The sequence below is a fragment of the Pelmatolapia mariae genome, linkage group LG23 (assembly GCF_036321145.2).
Source record: "Pelmatolapia mariae isolate MD_Pm_ZW linkage group LG23, Pm_UMD_F_2, whole genome shotgun sequence".
NCBI classification, from domain to species: Eukaryota; Metazoa; Chordata; class Actinopteri; order Cichliformes; family Cichlidae; genus Pelmatolapia; species Pelmatolapia mariae.
The window spans coordinates 6,497,646-6,503,977 of NC_086246.1; the positions used below are offsets into that span (position 1 = coordinate 6,497,646).

A 6,332-nucleotide genomic window follows, 5' to 3' on the forward strand; every position below is an offset into this window, starting at 1 on the left:
CAGTCTCAGTTAAAGACCATCTTGATTTACACAAGTTGGCCTCTATATGAGATGCAAGAAAGTGATGCTGCTGAAGGACAGTATCAACATCATCCTAAGAAGTAGTGCCTGGATTGTGCTAGCTGCCAGGTTCTGCAAAGGATTGTGCTGCTTTCATCAGTGATGCTGTATCTGGTGAAGAATCAGTGAAACATTTGGGTCCAACAGGCAGGCTCCTGCTGGTGCAGCATCAAACTGTGTGGAATCAGGATTAAGAACACCACTTTAGACTTCAGCAGCACCTGACCCAATGGATCAGCAGGTGTGCCCCAAGGTTGAGCAGACATGCCACTACTTGTGAGAGTGACTGGCTGTCACTCTGAAGCTGGACTGTATGACTGGCAAAGGGTTCAAGCAGCTTGTCAAAGAGTAGACTAAAAGTCAAGCTATGCAAAGAAGGCTAAATAATGTGAGCCAGCATACAAATGTTGACTAGCCTTGGATCAAAGCAGAAGCACTGATTAAAGCTTTCACTGGGATTCTGAACAAAATACTGTTGGCAGTATTTTATGTGAATAAAGCAAAACCAGCATTGCAGTTATTTAGCTTAAAAAGAACGTTTCTGAAGTTTGGTTGATAAACATGGTGAACCTCTACCAGCCACAGCTATAGGTTCCATTTCCAGCCTTTAGGAAATAGATTTCTTCTATATATTAATATTCATTGGAAAAGTCAATAGGGAACTCTAACATTATAGCTGCAAATGCTGTTGATTAATGACAACAATTAACAACAATGTCAATGTTTGTTCCTATAACAACACTCACTGAGAGCTTTCCTCACGCTCCACATTTTCATCTTGGTGCTCTCCAGCAGCTCTTTGCTTATCTTCAGACGCGTTGGTATCGTCTGTTTGCCTGTGATTTCTCCCGACTTTTGTTGAAATGATGTTCCGCATGGACGGAGCGGGAACACGGATGACTTGACTGCTGGCATAATGCGGCGCAGCAAGAAAAACAACTGGAAACTGGACTTCACATTCACCCTAGACTAATGTGTGACACACACACATGAATAAAAACTAAACACATTTTCTCTATAAATTCAGTTCATTTTAGTCTTTTGAACACTCGTTACAGTTTAAGTTACTTTTCCTTTTTTGCAAAGTCTCATTTACATTTTTATTGCAGATAAAGAAAATATTTTTTTTACTTCTAGTTTTTAACCTTGCTGATTACAACAACATTGCAAACGTGGAAGCAGAGCAACTGCGAACAACAGTTTCTGTCATGGTTCTCATAAATATATATATATATATATGTATGTATATATATATATGTATGTATATATATATATGTATGTATATATATATATATATATATATATATATATATGTATGTATATATATATATATATATATATATGTATGTATATATATATATATATATATATATATATATATATATATATATATACATATACATATTAGGGATGGACCGATCCGATATTACGAATCGTATCGGTTCGATACTGACCTAGATTACTGGATCAGATATCGGAGAGAAATAAAAAAAAATGTAATCCGATCTATTAAATATCACCAAAGCACCTCACAAAACTTGAGACATGGCGTAACTCGGCTCATAACCTTAACACGTCGGAGCAGTGTGCATCACGTGATAGAGCGGCTGTGGCGTGCAAGACCTCTCGGTGGTCTGGTTGGAGCCTCGCTACCAAACCGGCATTTCATCTCCGAGAAAGCTATCCCAGAGAAGTAAAGCGAGCGTGTAAGTTCATCTCTGAATGTTTGTAAAGCATTCCCACGTTAAGCTTACCAACCAATATATGGAGCGACTGCCTCCTCTCTCCCCCTCCCCCTCCTGTTGCTACTTCAGTCATGAAACTGATCAATGATCAGCCGATCGGCTTTTCTGTCCTGCAGCAGATAAACAACAGCAGCACGTTTAAGCTTGATAAGCTGTTGTTAGAATTTATTTAATATTACTTTCTAGACCAGGATCCTTTTCTACGTAGCTGACAGCTGGTAACTGTGCAGGGGCGGGTCTAGCAAAGTTTAGCCAGGAGGGCAGGTAGGGCATGAACAGGGAAAGGGGGGCACAAAGACATACTTTTCTTTCTTTCTCTTTTCCTAGCTTTAATGAATAATTATCTGAATCTTTATCTGATGTAAAATGTATAGAAGTCCATTATTGTGTACAATAACTATTAAGTCTTATATACCCTAGTAAGCTATAGTACTTTTTCCTTCGGGAAGGTACCATCTGTGCAGTCTGCAATTCTGTTGAAGGAAGATGTTGAATCTATTAATTATTGTAGAAAAATAAATGACTTCTGTGCATTTGTTTTACACATGCATTAAATTCGAGACATGTTCTGGTTGTGCTGCAGGAAAAGTCCTTGAGTGTGTGCGGGAAGGGGAGCAGGAGTCTGTTATTGTTCTGGAGCAGGAGAGTGAGTTGTACCGGAGGACTCTCCTCGGGATTAACGGCCCAGTTTTCTGTACCTCCTCAATAAACCGTGGTGAGAACAAAACATCTGGTGCTTGAGATGTTATAGGAACGTTACAATATGTTAAGATAGTGACATCTGTTGGTGACAAATATAAAGAACAGCTTGAATCTACAAATTAAAGTGTACTGCTTCATGATTACTACTCAATCTACAGAGTGGAGTTCATAATTCTGTCTGATATTGGGCCACCCTTGTGTTGCTTTGAACATGTATTTTTAGCGGGTGACAAAATTATGGGATAATGACGTGGGGGTAGAATTGATTGTGAACTGGAAAGGGAAAATGCTAATGAACTTGTAAAGTAAAAACATCATGCATTAAAGGTTATCCTGTTTGATTTTTATTTAAGAAGGGAATTTGTTCCTCTGTGCGATGGCCGAGTCTGTTTCTTTTCTAGGAGATAATTTCTCCTGCCTTAGAGAAAATCCCCTCACATGGAACAGAAGAGGCTGGAGTGCACAGGAACTGCAATGCAAGTTGGTAGAGATGCAGGTATACAGGCGTCCTGGGTCCACAGTCTGTGGGACCCAGGACGCCTAAAAAGAAGATCAAACAGCTGCAAATCCAAACAGCAGGGATACTGAATTACCTCAGTGTGATAAAGCATTGTGTCACGGTTCTGGGTCATTTTGACCCAGCATTTTGAGTTTCTTATGTTTTGGTTTATTTTTGAATGATGGATTGTTTTCTGTTCTCTGGTGCTTTGTTGATTATTATGATAAATCTGTTTCAGTTATTCTGGTATATTTCTGTATTATGATTAATATTATGATATGTTCTGGTTGTATTTTGTTATTATTGCAGGTTTAGTTCAGTGTCTAGTCTCTCTCTGTCTAGTCCGTGTCTTAGTTAAGTGTGTCTTGTTTCCTGTTTTACTTTGAAGGTTCATGTTCATGTCTGATGTCAGTGTTTCTAGCTTTGCTCCCCTGTCTCGTTAGGTCTCATTGCTTCCAGCTGTGTTTCCCTTCTGTCTCTAATTCCTTGATGACTTCCTCAGTGTATTTAAGCCCAGTGTTTCTTTGTGTCAGTGTTGTGTCATACCCTCAGAATTGCCTGTGTGAGCCAGTTTGTGTTTTCACAGTTTGGTTTCTGTTTTTGTTTCGTGGCAGCAATAAAGCTGAGGTTTTCACTTACAATTCTTTCTCAGAGTCCTGCATTTGGATCCTCATCCCCGCCTTCCCGCACACAGAGCCCTGACAAGATCTGAGGTTTTTTTCCAGAGTTGATGACTGGACCCTTAGCCACCTGACACAGGCTGAGCGAGTTAAAAAAAGGAAAAAAAGTCCAACTGCACAAAGCTTATACAGATTTATTTTACATTCTCAGAAGGGAGGAACTATTCCCAAAGGAGAATCCACTGCACTGTGATTGGGAACGGCTGAATTATTTCCTGTTCAATAGGTATTAATTGAGATCAGTGTATAGAGAGACAGGCTTCAAATATGTCATTCTCCATATGTGATTCAGTTTATGTAACAAGAAAGAGCGTGTGTGGGGTTTTTGTTTTTTTCCTCTTTATTAAATGTGGTTGGCACTGTATCAGATTTACAGACTGATGAGTGGCTGCTCGCAGTGTTGTATAGTGCACCACTGCCATCTAGTGTCATTCAGAGTCAAAGCTCACTGGTTTATTTTGGACCTGACACAGAAGACACCAAATACCATTCCATTACAGAGAAAGCAAACAGAAATGCACTTGATTGGAAGCAGTGTAAGAGCAATATGAAGCTAACAACGTCCAGTCTTGATTTAGGAATCAGCGATCATATGGTTGTAGACTTAAAGGAAGAGGATCAGTTGCAAAGGTCGGTGCTGCAGCATTGGGCAAACACACCAGGTGTTGTCATGTAGCCCTGACACACCGCCATGTTCATGCACTGACGGAACGAAGACCCTACAATAATGAAACACAAAGTATACGCTTAAAGTGAGCGTGTGAACATACTTAATGAGCAGACATATAATCATACATTAGTTTAGATCAGGGGAGTCAAACTCCATTTACACTGTGGGCCACATACAGCCCCTTTTATCTATATTTTAACTGTTATTGATGATATGATACTTACTTTGGTGTAGTGTGAATTAAAACAGTAAAAGCTATGAAAATACAGTAAAAAGTCCAGAATCAGTGCCCTCCATCAAATTTTGCAAAACTGTCCAGTGGACCGGATTGGAGTCTTTTGGAGACCGATTCTGGTCCCCAGGCCATATGTTTGACATTCCTGGTTTATATATTCACTTAAAACAATAAATAAAATAATAAAAACAATCAGATGCACATGCAGCATATGTAATTTTTGTGTGTGTTATCATTCCTTATCTTTATGCAGTGTTTAAAAGTCTCAAATACAAGTATAGATGGATGACCTGTCGAACCTCTCGGAGGATCTGTGGCTCGGTTACTGCTGTGGGCTATTTCAAGTAACTTCCAAATTAGTCACCACAGGATAACAGTGATCACTCGGAACATCTTCTATTCTGATGGGAGTAATCTCTTGTATAATTGTACTGCAATTCTAATTGATCACTGTAAAAATAAATATTCTGGTGACACACTACACAGAGTACTTACTCAGAGCGCCTTGGAATATCACAGCACCACAGGCATTAGCCTGTCCCGAACAGGTCTGGGTGCTTGTAGGAGTGCAGAGGTTACTGTCGTCTGAGAAACAAAAGTTGCATCTCAGCGCCTCTCCTGGGAACAACACACACACACACACACGCATATGAAAATAATGTAAGAGATCATTCTGGCTTGAGATATAAAACATTTTTACAGTATATCTAACACATTATACAGGATTTAAATAACTATGTGGACTCTTCAATATTAATAATAAAAATAAATGGAAATGTTAAAAAGCTGAAAATGGAAAAGAGACATTTTTCACTCCCGTTAAAGCTTCAAAGTCACAATAAAAAGTTAGGACTACTTGTTTGTATTTCTTTAAATTATTATTTCTCTTGTTCTGTATTCTCTGTTTTGTAATAAATAACCTGATTACTGTTATGCTTCAGTCTTTAAGTGGAATTAATAAAATGCATAAATTGCATGTATGCCAAGAATAAAGCAACATACCCTGACACAGAGTCAGCAAGAGAAGAATGGCACCCACTGCAGCTCTCATGTTTTGATCTGCTAGTCAAAGAAAACAGAAAAGTACTTATAACCTCCTGTGCCCGAGGAAATGACTCTTCATCAGTGACTTTTCAGATGAAAAAGAAAATCTGTTTGTTGCCCATTGAACAGTCATTTTGAAACAGCTGACCTTTTGTTGTCAGAGACACACCAACACAAATCAAATACTCACTGCCTCTGTTCTCTTTAAAGCATCAACATTATTTAAGCCTTTAAGTGTTCTTTGCAGCTCTTTAAAGTCATTTTCATATCAGCATGTCAGATACTTGAAATGTGCAAGTGAACTACCGTATATACAAAAGAGTCTACTTCACAGTTTGCAGGTAAGAACTAATCTACTTGTGAGTTGTTACCTTGTGCTCAGACCCTCAGCTCCAAATGTGTGTCCCGTATGTTGGAAGGAAGTGTTTCTTTCCAAGAAAGACAGTGTGTGCTGTCTTTTTTAACCATAGCACAAAGCAGAAGAGCCTGTTGATTGTGTAACGGTCGGTCAGGACAGGGTTCAACAAAACACACTTTCTAGCTGTGTTGCAAGAAAGAAATTTAGAAGGAAACTACATCCCACTGATGGATCACGTACCAGAAACTTTTTCTCAGAAGTGCAAATTGCTGAGGTAACCCTTGTGGTGTCCTCGGATCATAAATGGTCCCTAGGTGAATGGCAAACAAGCATGTGGGA

General features: G+C 39.1%; 1 long non-coding RNA gene across 2 annotated transcripts; it reads right to left on the reverse strand.

Moving 5' to 3' along the window:
• Positions 1 to 3,839: 3,839 nt before the first annotated feature.
• LOC134620932 (uncharacterized) lies at positions 3,840 to 6,090 on the reverse strand. 2 transcript variants are annotated; one of them, XR_010092164.1, is made up of 4 exons: positions 6,007 to 6,090; positions 5,594 to 5,650; positions 5,087 to 5,209; positions 3,840 to 4,405 (listed from the first exon to the last, which is right to left on the reverse strand). It is a non-coding gene; the product is annotated as an uncharacterized LOC134620932 (long non-coding RNA). The 2 variants fall into 2 exon arrangements; XR_010092163.1 differs by having other exon boundaries at positions 5,594 to 5,653; positions 6,007 to 6,077.
• Between the last annotated feature and the right edge of the window lie 242 nt (positions 6,091 to 6,332).